Here is an 8212-nt window from a genome sequence, read left to right as displayed (position 1 = left end):
AGGCCTGTGAAAACTTACCCCATTTTGTCTATGGTATGTTTATTTAAGCATTTGGTGCCATCCATTTTGGGTGGACAGGCCCTTAGTCAAGTCTCATTCTAGTGTTAGGAGCCCTGTGCTCTCCTCTTCTCAGTCAGACTGACTTACTCCCCTGTTCCCTGAGGCCTGTCCAGTAGCAGTGGTGTGTGCCCTGGCTCCTGTGGCGAGGAGGTGTTTCCTTGCAGGGAAGCAGCGCTCCTCTGTGTCGGGGGGAGGTGTTTCCTTGCAGGGAAGCAGTGCCCCTCTGCCTTCAGCCCTCTTGGCCTGGGAATGCAGTGGGGTGAGTGCATGTGAGCATCCAATACTCAGGGCATCTAACGTGTTTCCCAAATACATGATTTCTTCTTGTCCCGTCGAACCTCTTCACCTTCTGGCGATTCCTAGCATATCTGGCTGCCTTCTCACCCTGCCCAGATAGTTTCCCGCTCTTTTCCACTGAAAATGTCTCCACAGCACACTAATATCTATTGCTTGATCACAGGGCAAGAGCTGTAAACCCCCAGCATTGTTCACCTGTCTTTTCTCATTTTATTCCTTTGTTCCAATTTCTGATGTTAAACTTGGTACATCTCTTCCTTGACCTGCATTCTCTAGATTTTTTTTTCCAACAGCTCTTAATTTTTTTTTTTTCTTAGGTTTACTATTTCTGTTAAGTCTTCTTTGGGTTTCTTGGGCTTTTTGTGTTTTTCCTTTGTCCTTAACAGACCTTGTATCCTCCTATTATGGTAAAGCTTCAAATGTAGCATAAAACCAGTGGTTAATTGTAAATCAGTGTGCTTGAATGGCTAAATCGGCCAATGAGATTCAGGCTTTCCTTTAGGAAAACAGCTAAAAAGTACAAATGAAAAGCAGGATTGAAATCGATAATTTAAATCAAAGTTCCTTGCTTGCTGTTTTGAATCATAATTAACACTTATGATTTAATCAGTGATCACTTAAATTTAAATCTAACTACTTATGTCTGAGGCCTAATACATGTGTGCTTTGAATCTTGAATTTTTTTTTCAGGCCATGTGCAGAAAACGTCCACAGTAAATTGACCGAAACTGGTTTGCGGTAGGAAGGTGTTCTGTTTTTAGGTCATTGTACAGACACACGAGTGCCATGTCGGTCTTAAAGGTTTTGTTCCTGTTTGTTCTGCAGTTAACGGGTGCGAGGATTTCTGTGTTGTTTTGCAGAACATCCTCTGCTCCGCCTGAGGACGTTCGCAGTCAAACCGCAAGCGGTCTGGCTGATGTTGACGATAGTCTGTTACCTGAAAGTAACTGCTTGGAACACTCACAAGTCTCTGCACTCATCTGCAGGTTCTGGTACATCAACAACAGAATCTTGTCCTTTCAGAGTCGTTACTATTAAGGTTTTGTTGTTAGGTACGTAAGAAGACCTTTGTGTTGCACGCTACTGATTGTCCTTCAGTTAGGTCTGGTAACCTAGTACGTCTTAAAATTATTTGATGCTTTATTTAAAGATACTACAAAAACTTCTTCCTATGTTACTTTTTTTTTATACTTTCCAATGATTATGTTGGGATTTGTTTTCAGTCTTCCTACCTTACTAGTTTCGTAAGGCTTCTTCAGGTTTGTTGTGTTTATTTTGGGCCAGATGTAGCTATCCCTTTACACTGAGTAGCATTCTCCCTTCGTAAGTTGCTCCCATCGTATCGTGGAAGGCAGTGTGCAGAGTGATAACAGGAAGGGATCTGTTTTACTGTTGTACAGGACTTCACTATTCTTCTCCTGTTACTCAGTATTACATAGACCTACTGGTAGGCGTTAATTCTGTGGATTGGGAAGAGCTGAGCTGTATCAAGCCTGCAGCCTGTACTTTCTAACATTACCATTACTCTTGTTTTAACCAAGAAAAACTTCTTTCAAAATACTTAATGAACTTGGTTCACAGTTTATCGTCAGTATTGCAGGCACAGCTGTCTTTTCTCAGTCCCATCTCTTCCTGATGCTCAACATTTACACCCACAAACCTGTACAGTTCGCAGCAAATTTGTTCAGCCATCAATCCCATCTGAAACGTGTAATTTGTAGATTCTTTAGCACTTTAATTATTCTTGCATGTCATGTCCTTCAAGCGTGTGTTTGAGCAGGTAGTTTTATCAGTTCATAAATACTTTACAGCACCATTTGATTAAGAGGCTGGAATTTTTTTTTTTTCATGTAAACACCTGAAACCACAAGTCTGTGCCCTCTTGTTTCCTGCACACCCGTGGTGGTACTCTGTGTTGGTACAGGCTATGTACAGCGCAGCACAGGAGTGGGTGGTGCCTCTGGGGGTGAATGTGGGCAATTGTGCCAGAGGCATGGTCCTAATGCTTAGCCTTTGCTGACTGTTGCAGTTACATGAAGGTTACAAATATGATTACATCTTTACTGTATGAATTTCATGGTTTTGCTGACTTGTAAATTCTACCAAAGCTCTTAGAGCATGGAAATACTCCTTAGAATTCCTGCCACGTACTCCCATGTCACTCCTTTATATCCAGTGATTTCTTGACAGTTTGCTTGAGCTTCTCCAGCTTTCCTACCTGAAGTATTTACTTGTTGTCTCTGTTCCTTCTATAATGCAGTCTGTTCTAGCAGCCTGTATGTGGGCAGCATAGAGAGATATGCTAGAATCTAATCTCTCAAATGACAACAGCCAGCACTGCAGAGGGAGAATTCCAGGAAATATCTTGTTTCTTCTAGCGGGAGTAAAACACAGCAATGAAAATCAGAAGGGAGCATCCTAGGGCATGAAGTCCCAGGACGCTGGTGTGAGACATTCAAAGTGTTAAGAGAATCTAGGAATTCACCTTAATAGAAGCTTCAGATTGGGTTAACAAGCAAGAGGGACTTTCTGTACAGAATCTCTTTTAAGTGGTACTCTGTAGTGCTGACTAAAAAGAAGTGCACCAAATTGCAGCTCAATTAATTATCTGAATTATTTATTAGTTGTAAAATGTAGATTGCTTGCACATAAAAGGGTTGTGAGTCCAGGAAATGTCTCCCACTAGAGCAGTAGGCTGGGAAGATTATGAAAAAGATATAGACTTGCCACTAAATTATAGGAATTTGTGTTTTTCCTCTCATTTCAAAGTCTGTTCTTAAATTGCATGCAGTGCCCCAGCTACCGCAGCAAATCTAGTTCATAACAATTCCTATGTTGAGTGTTTATAAAGATCAAGAATTTCTAAATTGTCAAAAAGCCCTATTTTGGTAAAATATTTTCAAAGCTGAATACTGTAGTCAAGTGATTCTTGATGTGCTTGATGTCATAGTTAGCACATAAATGCACACTGGATATTTTTTGTTTGCTTTTTTTTGTTGCTTTTAAAAAAAACAGGTAAGGGTTGACCACACAAGCTGCTGTCTCAAAGGTGGGGTATATGTGTATAAACACAGTGCTGACATTCAGTTCAGAAAAGGTGTTTTGTCACTCTTCCAAAGATGCAGACTAGGATGTCCTCTTCTTGTGAGCGCTGTCGTAGCAGACCTCTCTCAGGTCCCAGCAGTGGCAGCCAGAGGTGCAAGTCTATAGAAGGGCTGCACTGTTGTGACGTGTAAGCAAGGACCTGGCTCTTGCGTGTGTGCTGTGGATTTGGAGAGGTTTGGTGCTGCTCTGCTAAACTTGTTTGGGGTACCTCGTAGGGGTCAAGGCCTGATTGATATCTACAGTACACTGATTACAGTGTAATTCCTGTAATTACTAATTACAGTATACCTCTTCCTGGTGAGGGTGGTGAGGCACTGGAACAGGTTGCCCAGGGAAGCTGTGGATGCCCCATCCCTGGAAGTGTTCAAGGCCAGGCTGGATGAGGCTTTGAGCAACCTGGTCTAGTGGAAGGTGTCCCTGCCCATGGCAGGGGGGTTGGAACTGGATGGTCTTTAAGGTCCCTTCCAACCCAAACCGTTCTATGGTTCTGTATGTTACGCTTCACTGCGTGCTTTGTGTTTTGAACATGTCATAATGGCTTGATACTAGATTTAGGCCCCCCTGTACGCTTGTTTTGAAATGTCTAAGCCCAGAGTCATGCAGGTAATTTTAAAAGTGAGAGCAATCCTGTTTCTTAAGGGCTTGGTCCACATCTGTGAAACGGACACGAGCTCTCCTTGCATACATTGCTTACCTGCTTAGTAAGTTTGAGGTGAAGTCCTGGCGGTGTTACACTGAAGGAAAGTTTGGTTGAATTTCCTTACTTCTACAACACTTTCACCTTGGTCTTCTGATCTGGGCAGAACTGAAATTAAAGGTTTCATGCCAGGGTTTTGTTTTGATTTCTGGGTGTGGAGATTCAGAGTATTGGCTGAGTAGCTCTCTGGAGGTCCAGACAGAGAAGTAAGAGCTTTTATCTGAATGAGGGCAGAGGGTTAGACTGAAATCTGTCCAAGTGGCGACTGAGGCAGGCTGAAATGAAGTATCTGGGATATTTTCAAGACTTTTCAGAGTACTGTAAGCAGGCTTCATACCAAAGGCAGCTTTGACTTCTGTTTCAGTCTTGGTAGAATCTGGTCCCAGGATGCTCGCCCCTGCACTGTATGTTCTGTTTGTGTGTTTGTATGCATATGACTCATAATTTCCAAATGCTTACGGTGACATCAGGTACCGAAAGGGTGCATTATTCAGCTAATGAGCTCTTACTGCTATTTTGTATTACCATTTGTGATATACTTTGTGGTATCTGCTAGAATAATACCAAAGCCTGTGGTAATCTACTAGAGTGTAACAAAAATCAGAGTTTATAAATGGAAATGCTGACACAACCTTAAAGGGACAACCTCAAGTGCTGTTCACCATCCATTGTTTGCATTAGCTTAGCCTGAAAATGCATTTTTCCTGTGCAGATTTTGTCCTTTCCCATTTGCCAAACATTGATTTCTCCACCCCCCAAGTCCTTCAGTTCTAATGGAGCTTGAAATTAAGGTGGCTTTATTTTTCTGTCGCTTCCTTGTTCACCCTAATCGATGATGCCAGCACAGCTGTGGGGACCTTTTAACCATTGCAGAGCCAGGACAGTGAGTGCAAGAAGACAACCTTCTACTTTGTTTATTTTTTATCTCAGGGTCGGTCGTTAGCTGATGGTTTCTTTGCGTTGCTGCAGTCCAAATGAAAAATATGATTTGAGGTCATAGTTGTGAATTCTTCAAAAGCCGTAGAAATTTTACGCTCAAAAAATACCTCTTTACAAAGGTTCTTAGAAGTAATTTTCTTCTTCCTGTTACTCATGCTTGCTGGTATTAAACCCTGCTGTCTTCTTTGCCTGGGTTGTCTCATTAAGGGTCAAGTCCTGAATGAAATCAATGTATACATTTGGCCAAGTAAATCAAGAATATAACTACCCTGGTAATTAAATGTGGCCAGAGGCAGTTTTAACACAACTGAAGAAAGCGGTGATGTGGAATGAATGAGCATTTTGACATGTAGCAAATGGAGTTAAGGGATGTGCACCTTAGAAATGTAGATTACAGAGGCCTCATCTCATCTCTGATATGTTTGCATGTCTCCTTTCTTTTGGGTAACGTGTAACAATTTTACATAAGGAAAACTGTAGCTTGTCTGGGGCTCTCTGCTGAGTGATGAGGCTTGCAAGGGCTTCTGCAGTGTGGGGATTTGGTGGCTGAGCTGCCATCTTCCTGACAACAACAGTCTCCCAGGGCCCCTCGGTTGGCCCCAAGCCTCTCAAGGCCTGTGCTGAACAAAGAATGATCTGGGAAATGCCAAGGTGTGCCGAGTACAAGCTTAGCTCTAAGTCACAGGTAGAGTGGGTTGGTTGTTGGGGTTTTTTTGTGGCTTTATTTTTGTTTTTAAGTAAAACAAACAAACAAACCCCAAAAAACCCCACCAACAAAAAACCAGAAACCTAAATCCCAAAAAGCTCCTTTTGGCATCAGGTAAGTGAGTGAATAACACTGTATAAAAAAAGAGGGGGGGGGGGAAAGCAGCCCAAAACATTGGGAATGTATTTGGGGTTCTTGGATGTTGCTGTTTTGCTTGTCACTTTTTCCGTCGCATGCTTAGTTTGCATCTACGCAGCAGTTTCATCTAGTCTTCGTTACTGGTTTAATAGCATGATTTACTGGTGCATTTTTAAATCACCCTGGCCTTGTTAATCAAGCACGCACACACCCCCAAACCTCCAAATTATGGCATACTTAATGCAGAACACTCTGCCGTTTTGTTAGATGGCCAGATGACAATCACTCAGGAAATGCTGTGATGCTGGATTATTTCAAATTTCTTTTGTTTCCTTAGTTAAATGCTAACTGGAGTAATTATGTGGTAATCTTCCAGTTTATCATGGTTCTGATCATGGGTTCCTAACCCTGAGGGGTTAGGAACAGGGAGAGGAGAGACATGATCTGCCTTTCTCTTTCGTCATGATTGAACAAGAGAGTATGAAAGGGACATTTCAAACCTTTATGCTAATGCAAGGTCATGAGATGGAAAAATTGGGAACTCTTGTTCTTATAGCTACGTTTATTGATCTACTTAAGTTCTGCTATGTCCTGGCACACTTTATATTTCCTGTCTGCTTAATCCAGATATGTTCTTTGCATCTCAAACAGGTATGACTGTAGACTTCTAATAAACATCTTTGAAGTCTCTGTCGTAAACATCTTAGAACAGAGACCAGATTTCGAGTTGTAACACTTGACTTCGTTGCCCCCTCCGCTTTTTCCCTCCTTACGCTGTGTAGCTCTGCCCTTTGGTGAAAACTGTTCCAATTCCTAACTGAATGTTAACTTGTACCCCTGTGAAGGGGTAAGTACGATATAAAAGGCCCTTTGGGGATCTTGTATCCAAAACACAGCCTCTCCTGCGCTGAGGTGTGGGCATCTCTGCTTCTCTCAGTAGCACTGCAGGACCCTTTAAAACACCACAGGTAGATGAAGCTTCAGGGAGAACCTCGGCTGGTGGGTGTGATTATGTGAGTCAGGATTTCACCGAGACCCTGCTTGGAGCAATGTTACTATTGCAAAGAAGTACTGTGGGATCGTTAATGACTCTCGGGATCCGTGTGGCATCTTACAAGGAGGACGGCACTTCTGACAATGCAGTACCTCTTGATATCACGCTGCCCCATTAATTTAGTGCTTGCTGAGGTCTTGTATTGACTGCTGACCTAGACAGTGTGTGCTCAGCATGTGCAAATGAACTCTTGGAATTGGTGTTTTCATAGTGCTGGAAAAACTCGGTAGAGCGGTTTCATCTCAGTGGTTGTACAGATTGGTGAGAAGAAACAGTGCCGAGATGCAAATTCTTGCAACCTGGCATTTGCCACCTCCACATGTCATGTGGTAGAGCAATTACTTGGGCTAAAGAGAGTTTTATTTACTTGAGGCTCAAATGTAGCTTTTGCAAAACACTACTCCATTTTGTTTTGTAAAATATTGGTATTTCCATCAATTTTGAAACCATTACAAAGAATGTGTAGACTTTACGGGAGAGGATTTGGAAATCTACAGTACTTTTGATTATGACTCTGAAATAAGATCGGCAGGGCTGTGCTGGAATTTGACAGTGGAAATGGTCATACACAGAAGTAAACTCCATTCATCTGTGTTGCATTAAAGAGGGGGGAGGAAAATGTGAAAAATTAACAAGAAGGTAAATTAGGTTTCTAAAATATTAACAGCATTTTGGAGATTAGCAGCTATAAGACCACAGTTTGCAGTGGTTTGTTTTTTTTTTAACTTTTAATGTATTTGTTTTTTGAAGTAATGCAATTCTTTCCTGAGTGGGCCAGGGTACGTCCTTCTAGTGCCTCTGTGGAAACTGGAAATGGGGGGCACTGGGCTTGGGGAAGCCCGGCTCGCAGCCAGGCAGGGGCCTTGTTGCGGCGACTTTTCACAGGTGGCAGAAGCTTTCAGTCCCAGTGTTGTGGTGGGTTAAGGGATTTAAGCTGTAGGTTTGGGATTGGAACATGAACGTTCAGCTGTTTAAGTCAGTGTGGCTTTTCAGTTCTTAATTCTGAAAAGGAGAAATAAGATTAACCCACTGCAATAGGAAAAAAAAAAGAATTCTCATCTTTAGCGAACGTTTGTGAAATGGGACGGAGCAGTTTGGAGCTGAGCTATGCAGAGAGGGTTGGGTTTGTTACCTTTCTCCTCAACTACTGTTTTTGCAGGGGTTTTTGCTAGTGTCTTTATTCCTGAAGCATTGTCTTGAGTATCTTTCTCACCTG

This window comes from Eurypyga helias, unplaced genomic scaffold, assembly GCF_000690775.1.
Source record: "Eurypyga helias isolate BGI_N326 unplaced genomic scaffold, ASM69077v1 scaffold6332, whole genome shotgun sequence".
Taxonomy (NCBI): Eukaryota; Metazoa; Chordata; class Aves; order Eurypygiformes; family Eurypygidae; genus Eurypyga; species Eurypyga helias.
This window is presented reverse-complemented; position numbering follows the sequence as displayed.